This window comes from Fulmarus glacialis, unplaced genomic scaffold, assembly GCF_000690835.1.
Source record: "Fulmarus glacialis isolate BGI_N327 unplaced genomic scaffold, ASM69083v1 scaffold7590, whole genome shotgun sequence".
Lineage (NCBI taxonomy): Eukaryota > Metazoa > Chordata > Aves > Procellariiformes > Procellariidae > Fulmarus > Fulmarus glacialis.
Genome location: NW_009188266.1, coordinates 5914 through 11352, shown reverse-complemented (window position 1 = coordinate 11352; position 5439 = coordinate 5914).

Genomic DNA, 5439 nt, shown 5'->3' with positions numbered 1-5439 from the left:
TTATATACATCCTGATCTACACCTGCTGCAGATAAGCAGAGCTGCTGGGAAGTCAGATCTCATCAGGTCTCGCATGTGGCTGTAGGTGAGTCCAGGCCCCCGGTGCTCTTTGCTGGGCGCTGGGGTGCTGGTGGTGTGTTGTTCATCAATGCTGTTAGGACAAGATCTTTCTTTTGTCTCCCTCTCCACTCCCCTACTCCCTTCAGTCGCTCTCGATGGGTCCCTGCAGGACTCAACCTCCCATCCAGTCTGAAGCTCCATCACACCAGCCTGGGACTGGCCGTCTTCCTGCTGCATCGCCTGGCCGAGATGTTGCTGGGACCCATGGTCTTCTCCAGGCAGCTGAGTCTCTCTTGGAAAGCGCACGAGAGGCTCGAAGTGCTGGCTGCATCTGCGTGGGTAGTTGATGGTTCATTTTATGAAGCTAGACTAAAACCTCAGCCGCAACAGGGTATTTTCAGGTACACTTGAAATGAAAACATTTGGGGTTTGTTCTTAGTGAAAAAATAAGAAAAACACCCATCTGTTTGGGACCAAAATGTTTCATGGGGGAAGGCAGAAGGGCACTTTAATTGCCTGGTGTTTTTTTCATGTTTCAAAGTGCAAACATCATTTTAAAGCAAAACCACAAGGGCAGAACACGAAGAAAGGCAAGCCTTGCATTTAGAAGCCGAAACCTCGCATGTCAATTTTTCGTAACATTTCCTCTTCTTTTTTTTTTTCTTTTTTTCTTTTTACTTTCCAGCTGAAGCTATTTGCTAAATGCCTGCCCCCGACTTCCCAAAGGCTGTTGGAAATGACTCAGCGGTGTACAGGGCAGGCCGGGGCAGGGCTGCGGGCGGGCAACGGCAGATGCCGCTGACTCAGGCTGGGCGCTGCCCCATCGCCTCCGCCTGCCCAGGCACCCCTCTGGTGCAGAGCCCCCTCCTGCGAGCCGGCAAAGACCGCCCTGGCCCCGTGGGAGATGCAAGGCACCCTTGCTCCATCGTCCGGGCCGTGCACCCTCGTGTCTCACTGCCCCGGTCCCCAGCTTGCCCCCGGTAATTGGTGCCTGCAGCTCCTCCCGAAGCATCTTGCTCACAGCGTTTCCAAAGAGAAGGCGTCTCAAATGAGAGGTGCCATCTGGCCAAGTCCGATGGACAAAAGCATTATGTTTTTGCTTGAAGATAGCATGTTCTTTCATCACTGCTCCCCCACCGACAGCCACTTCCACACTTAGATAAAAACCACCTAATGTGATAACATGATACTTAGGTTTCAATGTTCCCTTTCTCAAAGACACCCTGATACTTTGCCCTATCTTGGCTTCCACCCGGGAGCATCCACGTTGCTCATTAACACTAATGACAGTTCTTAAATATCCCCGTGAGGCAGGTGATGGAAGCATGCCGAGACTGAGACCGGCAAAAAGGGATGAAAGGATTTTGTCAGAGCTGCAGTTGTCAAGGCTTTGTCTACCACGCAAGGACAGTCCCTTGGCTGCAGCAATATTTTCAAGATAACAAGTAAATAACCCTGCTATAGTCAACTGGAGTTCAAGTGGAGGAGAGCTTAGATGAACGGATGAAGTCTTCCTTTCTGTGATCCTCTGGTAACAAAACTGAGTCTCAGATCTCAATTTGTAATGCAGAAAAAGCACTATTTGAAATTTAGGTATTTTTGTTTCAATTCTTCATCTAGGATTTTATGAGACTGTCCCTGTAGGTATCTGAGCAACAGGGTATAATTTTGCTTTTTTATGCTGAAAGAGCAATGTCTATTTGTTTTTAACGATGGCAGAGAAAAAATGACAAAGTTTGCACCCTGGCTTGTATATACATCCTTATGATATGTAAAGAAAGTCCAGAAATTTAAATACAGGCAAAAAAGGAAGGGGAAACTTCTGCCTGCATCCACAGCACATGGCAGGTTTGACTCTTCTGGTTTTCCTGAAGTGCTCTGCAGCTGAGCACAGAGATCTTCTGATACCTGGCAAATGAAATATGACTAATCAAGATGGGAAGTGGTTTTCCGGCATGTAGGTGGATTTTGTTAATATCTTTCTACCCCGAATGGCAAACGAACACTTTGGAGAAAACATGTTTGTTAAAGTTTTGAGTATATTTCCACTTTGGGGCTGAGAAAGCTTTGAGCCTGGGGGAGCAGGGACCTCTCCTAGTAAAACCAGACTTCTCAATCCCAGTATAGCTGTGGCAGAGAGAGACCAAGCCTGAAAAACTCCTAAAATGGCAGCAGGTTGACTTCTCCTGCTACAGAGAGCCAGCCAAAAATAAAGCCACACCTTGAAGAAAGCACCACCACAAGAAGCCTCTGCAGCTCTTGTTCAAAGTCTCTGGGTGGGGTTTTAGCCGGTCGGGCTCTCGGGGGCTTTTACGCACCGTCAGAGGAGAATGGATGGAGCATTGTACGTGCCAGGCTGGTCGTGGCTGACCCTTGGGCAGGTTTTTCATCCCATGGTGGGATGAAATATGTACTCACACCTCCGATATGGCCGTGCAAAGGTCAGGTGGCACAGCTTAAACTGGTGAGGAAAGTGGGTTTAAAATTAGTGCCTAGCTTTGCCAGCCATCACTGAGCACCCCGCTTTGTTGCTTTAGCACAGGGGATCGGAGGCAGGAATTTGAACTGCTGCAAAAAAAAGTTATGAAGCTTTGTCTGACCATACACAAAATGGGTGGTTACGAGCTGATCTAGTTAAAGTACCACAAAACCATGCAAGTGAAATCTCAGTTTGATTTAAGCCTGGTTACATCTATTTATATATTTCTGTATCAGCTTCACGCCTTCCTCCCATCAAGGCAAGCTAAATTAATATAAGCCACATTTAGATTGGATTCGGTGTAACCATTTGTATACGGGTTTCTCTAAAACCTGCTTTTAAGCTGGCTTGAAGACAAAATGCCCTACTCATCTTTTCTAGAAACTGAGTCAAAGCGTCACCGCGTGTTCCTGGAGCGGGGACTGGTACATTTTTGTTTGCTTCCTGCACTTTTACTGAAGTCATCATGAAACCAAGCATCAGACTTAGCTGAAATATTACTGTTTCCCCATTTGTCCCCCCCATCCATTTTCCCCAGGTGCCAAAGATGGCAGAGTGGACTCGTGCCCTCTTTAGGGGACACCACGAGGACCTGACAAAGTGTGGCTGTAATTGTAGCAATGGGTTGTTGTCAAAACCGTATTTCACTTATCCCTTTTTGCTTTCCTTTTCTGCCTGGGCAGTTAAATAAAGCGAGGATGTCATCAGATTTGGGAGCACCGTTTTCGTCTTTCTTCCTGAGTTTTTGGCAGCGGAGGTCTCTTGCCTCTGGCCTTTGGTGACTGCCCAGGCAATGGGGCAGGTTGTCCCACAGCAGAGGGAGGTACGCTCGGCTGAAATACACACGGTGCCCGCAGTGGGGTCTCTTCTCTTGCCCCTCCTGGGATATGTGAGGCTGTGCATGCGGGGCTGGTGATGGAGGACAGGTCCAGCTGCACCCGGAGCTCACAGACCTTACCAGCCCCTCTCCTTTAGGGTGGCTCCCCATGGGGTGGTGTTTCGGGGGTTGTGGAAGCCTGCCTGGTCCACTGAGGCTCTGGGCGGTGTCCGGGAGTTTGCCCACCCCCCTCGGAGCAGGACGGCTGAAGGTGTTCATGCACCACTGAGAAATGTGACCCTATGGAGGGTCTCATGCCAGTCCAAAACTGCAGGGCTGGGAGCACAGGACACAAGGGACACCTTAATCTCTGCTGGCGGGAGTTGAGGATTGGAAAATAAAAGCTGTCCTCAGGAAATCACTGTTTCCCAATGAAAACCTCAAAGTTGAAACCTCAGGTATGAACCTCCTGCCCTTTAAAACCCCTTGGGGTTGCAATCAGTTCTGTGTGTGGGTTCAGGACAAGGATCAAATCAATGAGGCTGCCGGTTCCTCTCCTTTGGGGTAAATGCAGCACATCTGCATGCTGGCTCCCAAATTCCCTGTGTTTCCACTCTGCAGCTTTGTCTCAGGAATATAGTCACTCCAAGAGCCCTCTGCTCACATCAAACTGAGTCAGTGTAAATGATCTGCAGCAGAGGTGGCAAGATGAAACGAGGCCACCAGAAAGAAAGATCACTGGAGCATTTCACCCCGTGCTTTGTGCAGCAACCCTGCTGTGGTCAGTGGAGCTGCACCCATGTGGCCAAATTTGACCCTATGGGTCTCTCTCCTGCTGAGCTGCGATGGAAAAAATGAAAAGGGAAGAGATCTACACAGGAGTGAACTGGGGTCCTGTTGTGGAATTGGAGCCATCTTGATCGTCAAAAATATATATTCTTAATTTTACTTTTACAAAAATAAAAGGGACAATCTGGGTGGGGACAATCTGGACCTTAATGCATCTTCCTCTTCCCAGTGCTTCCCTTCCAAGCTTAGCTCTGGCCCTCTCCTTCCCACGAGCTGTTTTGCAACCTTTACTCCTTGTTGCACTGTGTGCTGCAACACAAACAGCCCCGTGACGACAATTGAGGTCTAATGCGTGATGGTGAACACTCAGGGTGTTTAAATAGGGTGGTTTTTGGAGTCAGGATCTCAGGCCAGATGCTGGCTCCAAATCCAGCTAATTTGCACTACCTCAGAAAACGAGTTTTGTTGGCTCCCTGGAACACTCTCCAAAACAAGAGCAATGCTACAGCACAGGCTTGCTGTAGTTGCCTCAGGCTGTCCCGTCTCTTCCCCCTCAATTAATTTGGGCCAGTGGAAATGGGATCAGAGCTGGAGCCCCTTGTGTCCTCCTGTTCTTTGGGGCCGTGGCTGGATCCTGGGTAGGGGCGTGAGCTGAAACTGTCCCCAGAAGGCGAAGCTCCTGCAAAGATATCCTTAATTCATCTCTTCCTGAGATACCTCGGCTTATTTTTTAACATTTTCTTGGACAAACTAGCATGTCTTAGGGGTGCCACAAAAATATCACTGCAGAATGAGCAGCTGAGAGTGAGGTGCAAGGCCAGGAGACAAAGACCCTGGGCCAAGGCATACAGGAGGAGTTTGGCTTGCTCCCAGGATTGATTACACCCTTGGTTACCACAACCTAGCTGAGGTCCCTTGTCCTCTGCTGGGCATCACTCATGGGCAGCTTTGATCTTCACAGTACTTTGTCTACATAACTTTGGAGAGCTACAGGGCAATGGGAGAAAGCATGCATGTTTTGGAAGATTTCTCCTCTTTTCTGGGGGGACGCAGGGTAGCAATTCCAGGGCGTGCGAGGAGGAGCTGACAAGAGCTGGTAGCAGAGCAGAAGGTGTGTGGGAGTCCTGCCACCAGCTCTGCAGAGCCAGAAAGCTACGCAGCTGCGATGCCAAAAGTGGAAGCTGGGGCATGTAGTCAAATAGGCTTTGCACAAAGGGAAACCGGATGCTCTGGGCCAGATCCTGCTCTCGGTTTACAGCAGGTAAAGTTAAGCGTTAGCTAGTTGCAGAAGAGC